The sequence below is a fragment of the Artibeus jamaicensis genome, unplaced genomic scaffold (genome assembly GCF_021234435.1).
Source record: "Artibeus jamaicensis isolate MK-2021 breed Jamaican fruit bat unplaced genomic scaffold, CSHL_Jam_final contig_924, whole genome shotgun sequence".
Lineage (NCBI taxonomy): Eukaryota > Metazoa > Chordata > Mammalia > Chiroptera > Phyllostomidae > Artibeus > Artibeus jamaicensis.
The window spans coordinates 1,254,600-1,275,769 of record NW_026522015.1 but is presented as its reverse complement, the minus strand read 5'-3'; positions in this window follow the sequence as shown (position 1 = coordinate 1,275,769).

The window sequence follows — 21,170 nt, the reverse complement described above, 5'->3', positions numbered from 1 at the left end:
AGCACCTCGAAGCCCTAGAAGTGAACTGATTTGCATTGCTAGGACTCCACCACTGTTTTCAAAGGAGCCCAAGCTGTCTTCCGGATTTTACTTGAAACCCAACTAAAAACCTCACAAACATTCTGTGACAGACCGTGGAGATGAGCAATCACAGTTTCTGTGTGTAGCTCCTATCTTCCCAGCGTGAAGTAGCCTCTTCCCAGATCTGCTGAGTTGGACATTTGACAGTTGCGTGGAGAAGATAATGACCAAAGTTTCCTTAGCAAACTTAGAGACTCGAGAGCCAGGTGGTTCTGGTCATCCTTGACCCTGCCTGTCTCAGACCAACTTCATGATAATGAAGCACCAGGCTGGGTGAAAGCTGGCTGTTCACAGCCAGCACTGCTTGGCACACAGCAGGGGTGAGATAAATTGTTCATAAAACCCAGATAAATAATGCTGAAATAAGCTGGATAGTCCATCTAAATAGTTTGTGACTCATTAGCTCTCCTGCCTAAAACTGCTTAATGGCAGCACATGTTGGCTTTTTTTAGTTTAAAAAGTAATTGAAACACAACCTATAAGTCTGTGAAAATTGAGAGGAAGGTCTTGAAGTTCTTTCAAAAGATATCTAAACTTTCTCTTGGTTTTCAAAAAATCCAGTTAATCCTCAGTCTCCTATGAGCTGATGTCCAGCACTCAGCCTGTCTCTTCTATGCTGGGTCAGGGTGGCGGGCTTATTCCCTCCCCTGGAGTTAGCTCTGGACAAACATTCCAGATGCATTCTAATGCCATGTGGCTGATGCCCTTCTTCCCTTCCCCTGTCAACACATATTATTCAACTCGGTGTCCTCATGCTCTGCTCTCCAAAAACCTACCAGTGACCACAAAGAGATTTCTGTGGCCTTTGGTGATGCCACCAAGCTTCTTGAAATTCTAAGATTTCAAGATATTAATTTTCCTTGTTTTCCTACCTTTCTGATTGTTTCTTCAGTGTCACTGATTATTATTATTATTTTTTTCTTCTCCCAGTGGGTGCTGGAGTGGGGCATGAGGTGGGACAATATCAATCTCCATCCATCAGTTTGTACTTCAGCTGTCCAGAGAATGTTTCCTTTGGATTGTTTGATAAGTGCTCCAAGTTCACAAGTTCCCTTATTCATTAAACACTTATCAAGCTCTTGCTAAGTCAGTTGCTGTGCATTGGGCCACATTTACTAAGACCTCGCATTCATGGAATGTCTCTCAAAGCCCCCTGCAGCATGCCATGGAGTGTTCCCCTTCTTCAAAGAGCCTGAGAGATGAGAGCCCATGCTGTGCTTCATTTGCCATATAAGAAACACCTGCCTTGATTTCCTCCCTGACAATGTCATCAGACCTTGCACTTTAATCCCTGCCGCCTGATCTAGGAAGGTCTTCACCTGCCAAGGAAGACCAGGTGATACTTCTTGTCTCCCTGATCTCCTGCTTCCTTTTCTACAGCTTGTTTGCTCTCCTTAACCTTCTGCCATACACTGATGTCAAAATGTTACCACCCTCACTTGTTCTCCCCCCACATACACTGATGATGAATATCTATTTCATTTCATAGCAAATCCCTGTGCCTCTGCTTGGCTTTCAAAACCCTCCATGCCTTCACTAACACTTGTCTTCTACATCCTTCAGAGGAGACTCCCAGTCTCCTCACTGTTCCATCCTGCCTTCCCACTGCCCCTCTACACTCTGCTGGCCCTGTTACAGCCTCCTTCTCCAGGAGCTCCCGCCCCTCCCTGTTTGCTTCTGCATCTCTCCCTTCCTCAGGGCACAGCTCAGGCCCCACCCTCCTAACTAAGCCTTCTCTACCAATTCACTCCTCTGCCTGCACCTATTCAGCTCTCTCAATTCATTTAGTGTAATCATGGTATCATTTAGCCCTTCCTTTCCCCATCAACAGTTAAGCTCTCTATCTACCTTTTTCTGTGTCCTGAATCTATGCCAGGGACTCAACACAAGTGCATGAAGCAAATGAACAAGAGACTCTGATGAACTAGTTCAGGAAAATCCAGAAATTCCAATCCTAGGGTCAAAATGGACTGAAATCTGAAATTAAGTAAAAAAAAAGAAAATATAGATTTACTTTTGTGACATTGAAGTGAGAAAAGTCTTAAACAAGTCTCCAAAGTATGCAAAATATACTCAGCAAGAAGTTTGACTCTAGTATGTTACTTTAGACAAAGTTAGGAGACAGTTGATAGATTTGCTGAGGATATTTGCATAACAGCCATATTCACCAAGGAAGAGTGTCTAGAAGACATAAGAGAAACATGAATGTCAGCAAAATATTAATACAGTAATAATTATTGTAACCCTAGTATAATTTAAATAATTTAATTGCGTATATTATTTTATCTTTATATCCATGATGTTAACAAATTACTGTTAATAGTTCATGTAATGACTGACATTTGTTGTATGTCTATTAGTGTGCACTGCCTGTCAACAGCAGGGCCAGGAACTCCCTGGGCAGCCTGGCTCTCATGTATGCTTTAACCCTCTGCTTTTTGGTCTTCTTTTTGCCTCACCTAAAAGTCATGAAGAAGCAAGTCTCTGAATGAGACACATTAATGGGTCCCAGGTGTAAAGAGATCCTCAGCTTCCTAATAATCAGACCAGTGCCAATAATCTCATAGAACAATGAGATGCTGCTCGAGGCCACCAGGCCACTAAATATTTAATGTGGGGTAACATTGCCCTGGAAGAATTTAGTGAAAACATGTCTGTGTATTTCATGTGACTGGCAAGCCTGGGGATTAAATGCTCAGTGGGCATGAGAGGCCTGTCCATCACAGCCCTGCTGGTGACAACCAGGCCCAGGAAGCAGCTGAAGTGTCCTCACTGGGAAAGGGGTGAAAAAACACAGTGGATGCAGGTGGAACAGTGAACAGACAGGAGGAATGACCAAGGTGTACAGAAATGGATAGGCAAGGATGGTATCTATTTATATAAATGTAAAAACACATTAGTCACAAACAATATAGTTTCCACAGATATGTAGGCTTGAAGGGCATCCATCAAACACAGACTGAGCATCCATGAGGGTAGTGAAATGGGGAGTAAATGGGGAAAAATAACAAATAAATATATAAAAGTATACAACATGCCTGGCACAGGTTAATGATGGTATTAATTAGCATCACTGAGACATATGACAGAAAAATACCAGAACTAAGAATAAAAAATAAGCACAAAACAAATGAAATATATACCATGGAGACATTCAGAGAGTATTAGATTCAGGATAATCTGTTGAAATGCTAATTTAAGCTTTGATACTTAATTTTTTATAATTTTTAATCTCAGTCATTTCAACTAGTCAGTTAAGATGGAGATACTCAAGGAAATTTATTTATTGTTTTCAGTGGCTGTGAAAAATGCAACATTTTTCTTCTTCAGAGAAAATGAGATACCTCGGCTGCCAACTGGTTCTAACTGGTTCTGGACTTTTTGCACTGGTCTTGGGTGGCCTGCCCCCTCCAGGCAGTGTTCTTCTGCAAGCAAAGCTGTGACGAGGGTGCCACTGCATTTAAGGACACTGAGCTCAGGCATCCACACAGCCCCAGGGAGCTCAGTGATGTGAGGGTGAAAGGAGGCACGAGAATCTAGTTTTAGCCGAGGCATTTTCCAAACTGTATACAACCTCCAGAGACAGGCATATTTAGTATGGTGTTGATAATCCTTTTGATTTCTAAAAACCATGACACATGGAAATATTCTAAAGTTATAAAAAATAAATCTGAAGCATAATGCAGTGGTGCAGATGAATGACAAATTCCACACATTCCCAAGAGAATTCTACTTTGTATACATATTTTGATTTAGTAAAGGTGGTTTATTTAACTTCTAGACAGAAACAGAACCAGTTACCTTAAAAATGAACAGCCTGTGGGATCTACTGTACTTGTGTACAAGGCACATGTGTGTGCATGCATGTTCACATGGGCTCCTTCCAAGGCTGTGTTCACTTCCTTCTTAGGAGTAAGGGCCTCATATGGTGCTTAAGCTGGGTAACAGACCAGCAGACTAGGTGAACACATTAATTCCTAAGTGTCATAAGGCTCTTAGGAATTAAATATTTTTGTCAAGGAACCACGCCTGAATAGAATTTTCTAGAGCAGTATCAAGTGAAGAGGAAGCAAGCAAATTGCATTATTGTTGGATCAAAATTTAAATGATAGCTTCCATTTTTATTTTGCTACACATTTATTTCACTATCCAGAATATCAGTTTCATTCAAAATCACAAATTGTTAGAACCAGAATAAACCAGAAATATCACCCAATCCTCTCACTTGAAGCAGGTGCAACAGGGGCCTTGCAAGGAAGAGTTTCTTACCTACCACTAACAAGCACATGAAGAGTGCAATTGGTAAAACGTGATTCCTGACTTGCATTTCACAGCACTTTCACTTATTTTGCTGAGTCGTTGCTGCTCATACCGCTTACAGGGGCTCCAGTACAGAGGAATATAACATGTATAACACCTCTAGTGGCCAGGAGGGGATGCCAGAAGTTCATGTAAGTAACTATGTGCAATCAAAATATTGCACCTTTTAAACAGGAAGCATGGAACTGAAAACAAACAGGAAATATAACAACATCACATTTTACATTGAAAGGCAATAAACCAGTGTGTACACAAATTAATCTCTGAATCACGAACAGCCAAACAGATTAAGTAATCTGTTTGGCACAGGCTCAGGAGACTGTCAGCTTGGTTTGCATTCTTGGTGCAGTCTTTATTAGCTAGGCAACCTCAGTAAGTCACTTAAACTACTTAAGCCTCTATTTCACCTGCAAAATGTGGGTGAGTAACAACTACTTTCTGCTAGCAAGCAAGAAAGAAATATGTACAATGTTTGGCGTTCACTAAAGGGTATTTGTTATCACCTAATGGATCAGTGATTTCTGTTTGTGACCTTTAAAAATAAGTATTTTACAGAAGGCAATTAACTATTAATTGTGCTAGAAGAATTTTCTACTACTTTTTGAGGTTCACCTTATTAAATGAATAAATGCTCTTTGTTTATTGGCATGTGAGAGTTATTCTGAATTTCTTCAATCTTTCTGGAATTTTCTTCATGGTCCATTACACTTTATAGTTTAAAAAGAAATTGCATATATATTGACTGGGTTTGGAATTTGTTACAACTCGGTTTGAATTCATTAGTTGCCTCTTATGTGACCTAGAGCAGATGAAACTTTTAAGATTCGGATTATCTCATCTGTCAAATGTAGTTGATTATAACTATTTTGAATATTGGGTTGGCCAACAAGTCCATTTGTTTTTTTCTGTAAGATGGCTCTAGTAGCACTTAGGTGTCTTTAACTTCATTCAAAACAACTTGTTACATTGTATTGTGACAGCTGGCATACTGTGTGCATTAAAAAAACTTACCAATACTGGTGAATTTTTGTGTAGCTATTTTAATATTGAAGTTGGAGGACAGTAGACAACATTTTCAGCATCTTATGCATTATTATTTCAAAAAGGTAAAAACACAACTGAAATTCAAGAAAAGATTTATGCAGTGTGTAGAGAAGGTGCTGTGATTGATCAAACGTGTCAAAAGTGGTTTGTGAAGTTTGGTGGTGGAGATTTCTCTCTGTATGATGCCCCATGGTACCAGTTAAAGTTGATTGCAATCACTTCAAAACATTAACTGAGAACAATCAATGTTACACCATGCGTGAGATAGCAGAATACTCAAAATATCCAAATCAATAAAGTTATTGGTGAAAATATGTCTTTTAGTTTATGGAAAACACTAAACAGACTTTTCAGCCAACCCAATATTATATAAGGATGAAATCGTTATAAGATTTTTAGTATTTAAGACTGACTTAAAAGGTATTTATTTAAAAAACAAACAGCTTAGCACAGTCCCTTGCACATGGTGGGTGACAACTCTAGAGTCAACATTATCATTCCCATCTACAGTGACTTTCCTCCAGTGGCAGCAGTGCTTGGACTGAAGCTGCCATTCTGTCTTTACCAATGCAATTCATCCTCACAGAATTACAAGGTCTCACTTCAAACTCTCCAAAGTGCCCCGTCTGGCAGCTGCTTCTTCAGAAAGTCCATCTCCCCTCAGCACAGTCTTCACTAGATTACACTGTTGGCTGCCCAGAGCTGGGCCCCCAGGCTCAGCGCCATGACTGGACCACTCACGAAGAAAGAAAGTCTGCACAGCTGGCAGCCACAGAGACCTGGTCTGAGCCAGCAGTTCCCAGAAGACCCCACACACCTGGCAGCCATGGAGCCTGTGGGCAAAGCAAGCATGATGTGGAGCATCAGTGGAGTTTCTGAGCCACACTCAGCTTCCCTGGAACTTGTGCCTGGCCCAGCCCTGCCACAGCACTAGCAGGAGATGCTGCTGCTTCCTGGGAGGTACAGGGAGGTACAGAGCAGCACAGGACTCAGAGACCTGAATCAGGCCCCCTCTGCCCACCTGGTCTGCCTTCCTCTCAGCTCCACTGTCAACCCCTCTTTTAATCCAGTCTGATGAGTAAGGATTTGCGTAAGAGTCACTGGTTCCCAACTATGTTTCTTCCCAGATTAACTATGTGAGACTTCTGTTCACCAGCATCTCCTTTTAATCTTCTATGGAAAGAACACACATTATATAATTCAGTTTTATTGACACTCTTGTGTGAGTCTTCCAAAACACACACATGATAAGTCGTTCCAAAAATATCTATTAAATGCCTACCACATTCCAGGCCTTCCTCCAAGTGCTCTTGATATAGAGGTTAGTTATAAGCACTATGACCTGCCTCATTGTGGTTTCAAAACAATATAGGAGATAGACATTGAGTTCAAGGTCATGAAATCATAAGAAATTCTAATAATTCATGATAGAATATTTTCCATATTGTTGCCAGCTAACACCTCATGGCCAGCTGAGGCAGAAACACCAGCCCAGCTCCAGCGAAACATCTTTAGTGTGTCAGCTCCAGCCAGGGAACCACAGTGTACAGTCTTTGGTGGAAAGAGAAATCACACTTGGAGAACTAGAGGGAGATGACTTTCCTAGGCTGAAGTTCCAATGTGGTCTTCACACAAATGAGGACTACAAATCCTCATTGTTGGATTGGTCCCAACTGCACTGTAATTGACTCGTCAGAATGGAGCTGCTCTAATTGGTTAGTGAACATGACAATAGGGGTATAAGTTCACAGTTCCAACTGGACAAAGAAAGTCTCAGTCCTAAGGTGCCAGAAAAAGGGGTGCTGGCACTGGGGACAGGATCAGGGAGTTAGCTGGGAAGGAGCTGTTGTTGGCATTTCTTCCAAGTTGCAAGTCTGATGGGGTGTGTCTCTTAGAGTACTTAGAGGATTGATGCGTGTCTGTGGGAGGAATTGAGGGCAAAGGGAAAGGCACAGGCATGCTCCTGGGAGGGAGAGAGCATAGGGGACCTTTATTTTGAGGTTGTTTTAAAGGCTGGGAGTTAACGGGAGGTCTTGGGGAGGACCTCAATAGAAAATCCATCAGCTTTATGCTGATGTACCAAAGTGAGATTTATTTCCTTACATACATCTGTCCTTGAGTATGGTTAGCACATGGCATTAATTGGATTTATGCTATAGGTGTCACTGATAAATGATTTAAGCTATTTATTCTCTGGTTGGGTAGGAAAAGTACAAACCATTTACTCTTAACTGTCTTTGGTTTAGGAAGATAAGATTTACTAGATGACTGCAAGCTTCTTGTTTAACTATCTGTCTCAGCTTCCCTATTCTGCTCATCCTGGCTTACCAGCCTGTCTCAATGTCATCTCTCCATTTGACACAATGTCATGTTTAAGGGTCATATCATTGCATCTTAATTGCACCCAAATGAGTCATCTCAGAACCCTAAGGTAGCTGTGTATGCTATGTGGTCTGATCTAAAGTAGAGAAAGTTGCAATATTGCCTTCACAGAGAGTGGATTTGCTGACAGGTGGAGAGGACACTCCTTCACAATGAGGTATGAGAGCCTTCTTCAACCTCACCAATGGGAAGTTTGACATGGTTGACTCAGCCAAGCCACAGTGGTTTGCAACTATTCACAGTGGTTCCAGGCTGCTCTGAAGGGGAATGCCATTCATTCCGACATGATGTTGCTGTTCTAAATCTTAACTCTGGTAGTCCTTGGTGCTTGAAGTAGTTTTTCTCTCCTAATTCATTTGGACAGATATACTCTAATTTTGTAATTGTTTTAGAAAAAAAAAAAAAACTTCCTTGGCTGCTGTGGTTCAGTGGATTGAGTGCTGGCCTACAAACATCTAACTGAAAGGTCACTGGTTTGATTCCCAGTCAGGACACATGCCTGGGTTGTGGTCCAGGTCCCCAGTTGGGTGTGTGTGAGAGGCAATTGATGGATATGCCTCTTGCACTTTGACATTTCTTTCCCTCTCTTCTCTCTTCCTTCCCCACTCTAAAAATGAACAAAATCTTTTTAAAAATTCTAAATTTTGGGCTGATTAATTCTCTTCCTTCCTTTTCTTTAATTCAGTGTGTGTCCATGGTACAGGTTATCCAGAGCAACCTCAACCTTCAAGTACTAAAAAGCTGTCAAAAAATGGCCTGCCTGGAAAATGTGGTATCTGGTGTGACACTTTCTATAATGTCTGTATTTTGGTATCAAGAAAGATCTGGTCAAGCCATGCAGTACCTGCTGCACATTTCTTCTGACAATACTTTCAAAATAGAATCAGGCGTTACCGTGGGCAAATTCGAGATAGACGTGATATCTGAAACTTCTATATCTACCCTCACTATTCACCATGTAGAGAAACAAGACTCAGCCACGTACTATTGTGACTTCTGGGAGGTGCACAGCAGCAGATATTAGAGTCATCTCCTTCAACATTGTTGCTTGGTTCTTCATTTGCTATTATAAACTGGAAAACCACAGTTACCACCCCTATGCTTTCATACAGTTTTCTAGACACGTGTTCATGTGGATAATTCTATGTGGAGTTTCCAAATCCTATATTTTTTCATAGAGTAAACTTTTCATAAATATGTGCAAATGGCCAGCCTCAATTTTCTGTATCCAACCTCTTCCCAGTAGGCTCACTCTGGCACCCATGTTTATTTTCCTCACTCATTCCATTTTATTTTATGTCAAAATATATACACTACCATATTTCTGGGACCCTTTTTTATGCTAGATGATTTGTATTACAGTTTTTTTCTGATACACCTATCTCCTGTAGAAAAAAAATGGATATTAGATTAAATGCCATTCACTTCCATAAAGGCTATATAACAAATGTAGCATGATCTATACCCAGGCAGGGAACACTACAATGATAATGTACAGTGAGAATATTTGATTTTGCACAAAACTTATAAACACTTCTGATTTTAAGTCCAAATTAAAGTCTACTTTAGATTGGAGTTTGAGGAGTATTTCATTTTGGGGCTTAAGAGTCCATTTATCCAGCAATAAATTTGCAATTGACTACTCTGAGGTAGGCATTGAACATAACAGGAATAGCAGATCTCGAGTGCTCTGTCCAGGCTAGAGGTTGTTTCTGTAGAGTCTTTCTGATACTAGGGTTCCCTTAACCAGTGACATGACACTCCCTATCTTAAATACACATAATGGTTATAAAACTGTCACTAATTCTGGTTACATCTACCTTAATTCATGGTTCACAGTTTGTTACTGTTATTGCTTGGCCATGACAAAACAAATACAATCTATGTTTTAGGCTTCAAATACAATCTTACTTATAGAAAAGAGATGAAAGTAGATATGCTCTGGTTCAAAACATTGAGGGATGAATGATTCTTAGATTTGCCTTTTCAAATAGTTCTTATAGTTTGTGATTCTTTAACAGTTCAACAATTACCTGGCTGCGCATGTGGTGCAGCAAAGTGTTTAAGGCCTGGGCTCTTGTATCAGAGAGACCTAAGTCGGACCTGGGCTTTGACATCAGCTGTGGTGCAAGGCCTTAGGTTCTCTCGACTATTTCCTTACCTGTAAGATAAATGTCCTCTGCTAACCTTGTGGGTTGTGAATGTCCTTGAGATGATGCACAACAAGGGTGTGGCCCAGTGCTTGGCACTTTCTGAGATCTCAGTAAATGAGAGCTGATAAAAAATAAAATAACAACTAGCACACATATACGTATAACAAATCACACCCACACTACACATACCTTTGGCTTTAGCAACACATCTGTTATAGTGCGGCTGTTTATTACAGTTTAAAAAGATTAGCTACACATGAAGAACCCTCATGAGTATGTACCCTAAATATATTTCATCTAAGTTTTCAAATATGATTCCTCGACCGCTTTGACTTGCACTCAGCTTTGGAGGAGAACGGCCATAGGCATGAAGCAAACAACTTCTCTTTGGTGAAAAGGAATTCTATATTTGGAGGTATCTACTCCTCCTCACCTTCTTTTGGCTAAGGGGGGGCTTCACCACAGATACTTTGTCCACACAAACACCAGAGGCAAACCAGTCCTGTCCCAAGTAAATATTTGCCAACTCAGTGGTTATTCATATTGCTAAGTCATAGAAACACTGGAATTTTGCTACAATGTACAGTACTTAATGGAGTATAGTACTCAATTAATGTCCATTGAAGTGAGAGTAATATTTTGATCATACTGAGGTGACACATTAGTTAATGGGTGGGGGAATTTTAGAGATGAATGCCTAAAATATTCTGTTAATTTTGGCTCACTTATTTTTTATCATATCTGACATGGGGTATATGCAATCACTCTGCTCAATGGAAGCAACATAATATAATCTAATTAATGCTGAATACAATCTAAGAAAATCTTCAAAGTCAATGTTTTTATTAAAAAATGCTAGTACTATGGGAAAAGTGATGCCTTTTACCTAGAAAGTATCTTGTAAAGATCCTAATTTTTAAAAAATGTTAAGCCCACTTGGAAACCCACGTTATCTGTTTTGTGTTGGGTGCTCTTTATTTTCATCCCTCAAGATTGGTTCAGTCAGGCAGCCTGGGGCAGAGGAAAGGGCACAACTTTGAGTGGTCACCTCTGAAATTTTGGATCATAGATATTTTTTCTATGTAATTTTTGTAGCCTCTAAATTGTTCAATAGAAAGTTTTAGATAAATAAAATAGACAAGCCTTTATGCAGGCTCATCAAGAAAAGAAGAGAGGGCACCCAAATAAACACAATCAGAAATGAAAGAGGAGAGATTACAACTGACCCCACAGAAATACAAAGGGTTTTAAGATATTATTATGAAGAACTGTATGCCAAGAAATTTGAAAACTTAGGTGAAATAGACAAATTTCTAGAAAAATATAATCTTCCAAAACTCAATGAAGAAGAAGCAGAAAGCCTGAATAGACCAATAACAGCAAATGAAATTGAAGCAGTAATCAAAAAACTCCCAACACACAAAAAGCCCTGGACCAGATGGTTTCACAGGAGAATTCTACAAAGCATTTAAGGAAGAGCTAACTCCTATTCTTCACAGGCTATTCCAAAAAATCCAAAAGGATGGAAGAACTCCCAAAATCTTTGGATGAAGCCAGCATCATCCTAATCCCCAAACTGATAAAGATACAACAAAGAAAGAAAACTTCAGGCCAATATCACTGATGAAAATAGACGCTAAAATCCTCAACAAAATATTGGCAAATCGCATCCAACAATATATTAAAAATATAATTCACCATGACCAAGTGGGATTCATCCCAGGGATGCAAGGATGGTTCAATATTCATGAATCAGTAAATGTAATACATCATATAAACAAAAGCAAAGACAAAAATCACATGATCATATCAATAGATGTGGAAAAGCTTTTGACAAGGTATAACACCCATTTATGTTAAAAACACTCAGCAAAGTGGGAATAGAGGGAGCATTCCTCAATATAATAAAGGCCATATATGAGAGACCTACATCATACTCAATGGGCAAAAACTAAAATCTTTTTCATTAAGATCAGGAACAAGACAAGGTTGTCCACTTTCACCACTTCTATTCAATATATTATTGGAAATTTTAGCCACAGCGATCAGACTAGTAAAGGAAATAAAAGGCATCCGAGTCATAAAGGAGGAAACAAAACTGCCACTGTTTGCAGATGACATGATAGTGTACATGGAAAATCCTATAGATTCTACCCAAAAACTGCTCAACTTAATAAATGAATTTGGCAAAACAGCAGGATACAAAGTCAATATCCAGAAATCAAAGGCATTTTTGTATACCAACAATGAAACATCACAAACAGAAATCAGGAAAAAAATTCCATTTAATATAGCAAAAAGAAAAATAAAATACCTAGGAATAAACCTAACAAAGGAGGTAAAAATCTGTATACAGAAAACTACACAACGCTGAAGAAAGAAGTCAAGGAAGACACAAACAAATGGAAACATATACCATGTTCATGGATTGGAAGAATTAACATCATCAAAATGTTCATACCACCCAAAGCAATTTACAGATTTAATGCAATACCTATTAAAGTACCATGACACACTTCACAGATATAGAACAAACACTTCAAAAATTAATATGGAACAATAAACAACCCTGAATAGCAGCTACAATTTAGAGAAAGAAGAACAAAGTAGGAGGGGTCACAATACCTGAAACCAAACTGTATTACAAGGCCACTGTAATCAAAACAGCCTGGTACTGGCATGAAAACAGACACATAGACCAGAGAGCCTAGAAATAAACCCAAATCTCTATGGCCAAATATTCGATGAAGGAGGCAGCAACATAAAATGGACTAATAATAGCTTCTTCAACAAATGGTTTTGGAAGAACTGGACAACTATGTGCAAAAAAAAAAAAAAAAAGGAACTTGAGCACCAACTTACACCATACACCAAAATAGATTCAAGGTGGATAAAAGACTTAAATATAAGCCGTGACACCATTAAAGTCCTAGAGGAGAACATTGGCAAGAAAATCTCAGATATTTCACGCAGCAACATTTTTACTGATATATCCCCCAAAGCAAAGGACATAAAGGAAAGAATAAACAAATGGGATATCATCAAAATGAAAAGCTTTTGCATGGCTAAAGAAAACAGTATTAAAATAAAAAGAGATCCAACTGTATGGGAAAACATATTTGCCAATGATACCTCAGACCTTTGGAGGTTTAATCTCCAAAATATACAAAGAACTTACACAACTCCACTCTAAGAAGACAAGCAACCCAATTAAAAAGTGGGCAAAGGACTTGAACAGATATTTCTCCAAGGAGGACATACAAGAAGATCCAGAAACACATGAAAAGATGCTCAATATCACTAGCTATCAGAGAGATGCGGATTAAAACCACAATGAGATACCACTTTACACCAGTCAGAATGGCCATCATAAACAAAGCAACAAACAACAAGTGTTGAAGAGGTTGTGGGAAAAGGGAACCCTAATCCATTGTTGGTGGGATTGCAGACTGGTACAACCACTGTGGAAAACAGTATGGAATTTTCTAAAAAAAACTAAAAATGGACCTGCCTTTTGATCCAGCAATTAAACTGCTGGGATCATATCCTAAGAACCCTGAAACACCAATCCAAAAGAACCTATGCACCCCAATGTTCATAGCAGCACAATTTACAATAGCCAAGAGCTGGAAGCCACCTAGGTGCCCATCAGAAAATGAATGGATCAAAAATTATGGTACATATACACAATGAAATTCTATGCAGCAGAAAGAAAGAAGGAGATCCTACCCTTTGCAAGAGCATGGATAGAACTGGAAAGTATGCTGAGTGAAATAAGCCAGGCAGTAAAAGACAAATATCATATGATCTCACCTTTAACAGGAAGCTAAACAACAAAACAAACAAGCAAGCAAAATAAAAACAAAGACACTAAAACAGAACAGGGGGACAGTGACCAGAGGGGAGAGGGGAGGGAATTTCAGGAAAAAAGGGGAAGGATTTACAGGAACTACTATAAAGAACACATGGACAACATCTAAGGGGGGTGGAAATGGGAGGGAGGTGGGGAGCACTGGGGGAGTGGGCTGGGATGGGAGTAAAAATCAGAAAACTGTACTTGAACAATAATTAAATACATATTTTTAGTTTTTTAAAATTTTTGAAATATATTTTATATTTTATTTTTAATATATATTTTTATTTTATTGATTATGCCATTACATTTGTTCTATTCTCCCCTTCATTCCCCTCCACCCTGCACACCCCTTCCCCATCATTCCTCTCCCCCTTTAGTTCATGACCATGTGCCTCAAGTTTTTTAGATTCTATATTTCCCCTACTGTTCTTACCCTCACCCTATTTTCTGTCTACTGTCTATGCTACTTATTTTCTGTACCTTCTCTCCACTTCTCCTTCTCCCAATCCCCTGTTGCTAACCCTCCATGTGATCTTTATTTCTATGGTTCTGCTCCTGATCTAGCTGTCCTCTTAATTTGCTTTTGTTTTAGGTGCGGTTGTTGATCACTGTGAGTTTGCTGTCCTTTCACAGTTCATCTTTTTTATCTTCTTTTTCTTAGATAAGTCCCTTTAACATTTCATATAATAAGGGCTTGGTGCTGATGAACTCCTTGAACTTGATCTTATCTGAGAAGCACTTTATCTGTCCTTCCATTCTAAATGAAAGCTTTGCTGGATAGAGCAATCTCGGTTGTAGGTCTTTGGTTTTCATGACTTAGAATACCTCTTTCCAGCCCCTTCTTGCCTATAAGGTCTCTTTTGAGAAATCCGCTGACAGTCTGATGGGAACTCCTTTGTAGGTGACTGTCCTCTTATCTCTTTCTGCTTCTGGGATTTTCTCCTTCATTTGAATCTTGGCTAAGGTAATTTTGGTGTGCCTTGGTGTGTTTCTTCTTGGGTCCAACTTCTCTGGGACTCTCTGAGCTTCCTGGATTTCCTGGAAGTCTATTTCCTTTGCCAGAATGGGGAAGTTCTTCTTTATTATTTGTTCAAATAAGTTTTCCATTTGTGGTTGTTCCTCTTCTCCTTCTGGTACCCCTATAATTCAGATGTTGGAGAGTTTAAAGGTGTCCTGGAGGTTCCTTGGCCTCTCCTCATTTTTTTGAATTCTCCTTTCTTCATATTTTTCTGTTTGGTCATTTTTTCATTCCTTCTGGTCTGCTCCCTTGATTTGAGTCCCAGTTTCCTTTCCATTACTATTGGTTTCCTGTGCATTTCCCTTCATTTCAATTAGTTTAGCCTTCATATGTTCCTCTAATTTGTGACTAAAATCAACCAGTTCTGTGAGCATCCTGATCACCAGTGTTTTGAATTGTGCATCTGAAAGTTTGGCTATTTCTTCATCGCTTAGATTTATTGGCTCTGGGGCTCTGAGTAGTTCTTGAGCCGTGTTTTGGTGGAGCCTTAAGTGTTCGTTAGGGTGGGGCCACCCAGGTTGCTGGTTTGTGATGCTGTATGTGGGGGCGGGGTCAGAGAGGGAGCGATGGCGGTCCTCTCCACTCCCTCCCAACTAGTCTGCCTCACGGCTTGCCCCCAGGCCTGTTTATCTGTGCCCAAATGCTCAACCCGGTCAGCCCGTCTCCCCTTGCCTTCCCTGGGTCCGCCCTTCGCTACCCCCCGCACCTGGGATCTGCACCCTTGGCCTGAGTGCCTGAGTCGGGGGATCTTTTTTGCCCAACCAGCTCTGCTGCTGGCTCCACCCCTCTCACTGGTTTATCTGAGCAGTTCGCTGTTGTCAGACTCCGTATTGTTAGATTTTCTGTGGCTTGGCTGCATTTATTGTTGTTAAAACTTTATTGTTTTTAAATTTGGTTGTGTGAGGAGGTAAAGTGTTCCCACCAACGCCTCCATCTTGGCGGAAGTCCTTAAAATTCATTTTAAAACAGAAGTTACTTGTTTCATAATATTGAAAATATCTCTGCATAATATTAGACACTTAGAGACAACATGTGAAATTTGATGTTTAAAAAGACCACTAATGGGCTGTGTCTTGACCCTTTTTTCTCCCCTATTTTCTAGCCACTTTTGTTTGTTTTATAAAATAAAACTCTTCTCTCCTGATTCCCACTGATCTCATCTGCCAAGATAGAGACCGTGTTAATGCTTTGGGTAGTTTATTGGGCTCATATGTCTCTTATTACCTCAGCAGAATAAGTAGGAAGCATTAGATGGTGGCAAAAAACTCAGTCTTCTTATTCACACTCTACTATGACTTTCTTGCCTTCTTCACTTCTTTTTTTGTCCACATGCAGATGCAGTAATGAAATTCTCACAAGTAAAATTACACACACTGGCACATGATCATGTTTCCTTCAGTAGGTTGTTTGGCACTTTCATTGCCTGAGAACATGATCCTCTACCTTTCTTGGAAGGTTGCTAGAAAACCATCCTTATTTGGTCTTCACCTGGAGAGTGAGAAGGAGGGGGACTCTCAACTAGGACACTGTACATCCCCTGTTTTAGGGCTATGGATTTCTTATCCAGTCAAAGGACAAGGGTAAATGCTTAGGGGCAAAAAGTGTGTACTCTGCTGAATGTCTTCTATTTCCCCCCAAGATCCACTTTCCATGGTTCTCTATCCTGCTGTGGGCCCTAGGAGGCTGACCCCTACAGATTATGTAAATGAGCATCTTTGTTCTCTCATTTCACAAAATTTTGGTTAATGGAAGTTGAACTACAAAGAAATCATGACTGTTAACCTGACAAAAGAATTCCTACCTTGTGCTTTACAGTTTCCCAGCCTGTGGATATAGGGCTCTGGGAAAAGAGAATCAAATTCCTCCCATGGGTTAATTAGTGTAAGATACAATGGCCTCTTCCACCTCCACCTCTTGGTTCTTGGACATAAACCCCTGGCTATGGGCAGAAAGTACTATATATTGACCAGCCATCCCCAAGGAAATCCTGACCTCACTCTCTTCCCACTTCCCATTCTCCTGCTGGTGCTTGTATTAACTGCTTCCAAACCACAACCAGAGGAAAAGTAAGACCACTACCACAGTCCATGAGGGTCCAATTCACAAGGCATGGGAGAAGGTAAACAATGTGGAGCGTCTATGTGGAGGAATAGAAAGAAGGAATCAAGTAGCCACATAAATTGGCTATGTTTGCTTCTAAAAGAGTATAACAAATTGGGAAGAAGGAAGAATATTTATCTAGTTTGTTTAATTTCACTGTCCCCAAACCCAACAAGATCCCATCTCTAACAGAACATGATGTGCCACTGTTCCTTCAGTGACAAAACAGGAAATAAAACAGTGTCGAGAGATTATAACTAAATTTTGTACTTTTCTAGTTGATGAACTTAATAAAGCTATGCATGTAGATTATTTGTAATGCTGCTTTGATTGCGTTAAATGATGGATTAATAGGTATCTGTTGACTTATTAAGTAATTATCAACACTGAAATGTAGTAAAATAAATAACATAAAAAGATATTTGATTATACTGTTTTAGATATACTTATAGAGCTAGATGAATCTATATTATGGTTATTTCAACTCTGTGTTCTTAATGTTCTTTAAAACGAAAGAGTGCAAAGTGGTGAAATAATCCAGGCTTTTAGTAAAGACAGAGACTAGAGCAATGTCTGCCAGTTTTATGTCAACTATAATCCACACACCCACATTTATAACTGATCTGTGTCTTTCTGTAATTCCTTAATTTATTTTCTGGCTACCTTCAAGTCAACATTTAACTGCTTCAATCACATGTTGATCAGTATTTATTTTACTGTAATCCTGTCACATTTTTAAACCAATAAATTAACTATGAAGTAATTACCAAAAATCTGTACTTATAATTCTGAAAGTTCTAGACTTAGAATTTGTAGCCTGTCATTCAGAAGATTTCTTTGACTCTATTTTTTTCTTAAACACAGAAAAAAATTAGTTTACATGTATATAATTGACTAATGCCATTCTATCAAACATCTCAGTTCTATATGAAAATAAGAAAATGCATTTTAATGATTTGATAAGAGTATTACAATAATAGGTATTGTTTATTTTTTATTATTTAAAGTGGTATTTTATTTTATTTTTAAATATTTTATTTATTTATTTTTAGAGAGAGGGGAAGGGAAAAAGAAAGAGTGGGAGAGAAACATCAATGTGTGGTTGCCTCTCATGTGTCCCCTACTGGGGACCTGGCCTGCAACCCAGGCATGTGCCCTGACTGGGAATCAAACTGGTGACCCTTTGCTTCACAGGCCAGTGTTCAATCTACTGAGCTACACCAGCAGGGTGGGTATTGTTTATTGAATGTTCTTCATGTGCTACACACTTTATTAAGCACTATTTTACTCCATGTTATTTAATCCTTATAATGATACCGAAGGATAACTAGTATTATCCTCAGTTTTATAGATATTTTATAGTTACAAATGTAACACTTTGATAAATTAAGTGGTTTGATAATAATGCAAGTCTGAGATCTGTATCCAGATCTGTCTGGTTATAAAATCTGTATTTTTGGTCCCAGAGGAATGTGTAAAATAAAACTTTTTTAATAGGATGTTATGGGAAAATAGAATATTTAACCATCCATTATATGCTTAGTGTTGAGTTTTTATGTCACCTGCAGCATGTGTTTCTATCCCCAGAGCCACATGAAGTTTCTTAAAATCATACCTGTGGTGTTCACTTAGAGACAATCTGCAAAGAATTCTCTACAGACAATTTCATTATGCAATCAATTTTGCTTCTGACTTTTGGGTTTTAGTTTTTTTTATAAGAAAAAATAGGCACAACAAGAAGTGTTTATTGAACAAAAAAATAAGATGGAACATAAAGACATGTTCCTTACTTGTTGTGTTTGAGGCTGCCCTCACTTATTTTCACCCCACTGGAGAGTATAGAAATGTCATCCACAGGTAGATGGAGAAGAGCATGAGGGAATTCTGAGCCAATTGTGGTGACTGGATTAAACACTCATGTGAAAATTGGTTCAACTTTGTTTCCTGAATTTTAAATTCTCCTGGGTATACTCTTGACCTCAAGGGTAACAGCCTGAGAGTTGCTCAGAAATGAAATAACCTTTGTGGTGAGAATATGAGAATTAGGGCCTGGGTGGATTGGAAGTGATTGTGCCTGAGTTTGGAGAGAAGAGGTTAAAGGAGGCCACAGGTATATAATAAAAATTCAAAAGCAAATAAGTGATTTTGTGGGGCAATTTGGAGACCTCTACGCAGAGTGTTAATTAACTTAATTTGTGCAGTTATGAAATTTGTAGAGGAGGGTGTTTCTTTTCACCTTTCTCTAATATATCTAGCTGCCCACACAGGATGTCAGTTAACACTTCAATGTTCTGTGATTCAGCAGTCTATTGGCATCCATTTAAGGAAGGCGTGCATGAAAACATGCGAAATCTGGAAGCTCAGTGAATTCCACATCCTTCACTTCCTTCCTCTCTGTTTGACCTGTTTGCTGAAGCAGGGTGAGCACAGAGCAATGCTGGAATGCCTAGTTTGGGATTTGAGCTGAGTTCTCCATGTGATCTTAGTTCCTTAATTTGAATAATATCAGTGTATCTCCAGACACCACAGCTCTGCATCATGAGTTATCCATTGAGAACTCCTACCTGTGGTCATTCATTACTGATAGCTTGGCTACCAGAGATCTAGAGAATCTGTGGGGATGTGGTTATGAAGAGACTTTCAATAAAAAGCCCTTGGGAAGTGACATGGCAACATCTATCTTCTTTTCATGAGGAAGTCAGGACTTAGCTCTCCCATCTCTGTGACAAGCAAGGGAACTCCCCAGGCATTGAGGCTGGCATGCATCCAGAGCAAAGGTCTGTGTGAGTGTTGGGGTTCACAGAATTGTTTGACCTGTGTAAATCCTGAGGGTTTGGTGGACAGAGAAAATAGTGAGAACACTCATCTGGAAAAGTCAAATGGTGACTTCACATCATAGCAACTTTGGCAACTTGACAACCTCTTTCACTGAAATCAGCCTGTTTCACTGCAATCAACCTGTTTCACTGAAATCCACTTTATCAACTGTTCTACTTTGATAAAACAATAAAAAGAAAAAGAATCTCTCTGAAAGTTTCTTATACCTAAAAAAACGTAGTGTGAAAGACTGCTTTTTTTGTGTGTCATATAGTTATATTTAAAGCTTCCATATGCTGTTGACCAATTAGCAATCTCAGAAATGATTGGTCTGGGCATGGGGCTCTGAGCCACTTGTTTCCCTTAGTAACAGTCTGAGAGGCTCTCTTCTCCTCCTGTCCCTATCTCCTCCTCAGTCTGGTTTTGGGGCACACAGGTAGGGAAGACAGAACATTATGGCTACAAATGCTTATTTTCTCTTCACAATGCTTTCTGAAAATGTGAATTGTTCGACCCTTTCTCAGATTGCTTGAGAAGTTTTTGTAAAACTAATGTTTTATACTTTAAAGATTTTATGTATTTATTTTTAGAGAGGGAATGGGAGGGAGAAAGAGAGGAAGAAAAATGTCTGTGTAGTTGCCTCTCACACACCCTCTACTGGAGACCTGGCCTACAATCCAGGCATGTGACATAGCCTGGGAATCATACCAGCGACCCTTTAGTTCACAGGCTGGAATTCAATCCACTGAACCACACCAGCCAGAGCTAATGTTTTATTTTTTCATAATTTGGCTTTTCTTAGAAATGCTATTCCTTTGGTTAGAGTTGAAATTTGATCTATACAACTAAAGCAACTGAAAATATTCATGGCAATAGCATAAAGGAAGCATATATTTTCCCTTACTGTATCCAGATATAACATTTTATACATGTAAGTTACTGACAATTATCAGATCAGACTTTTGAAACCCAGATGTTTCCTAAACACAATAACAACAATAACAGCAACAACAAAACAGGAATCATTGTATTGGGTCAGTTATTGGCAATGAATTTCAACCACAAATAACATAAAATTCTGTCTGTTCCTCTCTGGTCCCTAATGTAAATTCCACAGAAGATATGATGACCTAATATAATGACCCCTGGAAGCCCACAGTGTTATTGGAGCCAAGATAATAAACACACACATACCTGTTACCATGAGTGTGACCACATCCTTTCCAGTGTGAAACATCCTCAGTCCTAAGCCCAAGCCTCAGCCCTGGCTAGGCCTCAGCTTCAGCTTGTAGCATTTCCTGTGCTTCTCATGTTGTTGCCTCAGAATGAGGTAAGAAATGGAGCATGATGGCTATCAAATGAACCTCCTGGTTTGACATCATTTACTATTGACCAGGGT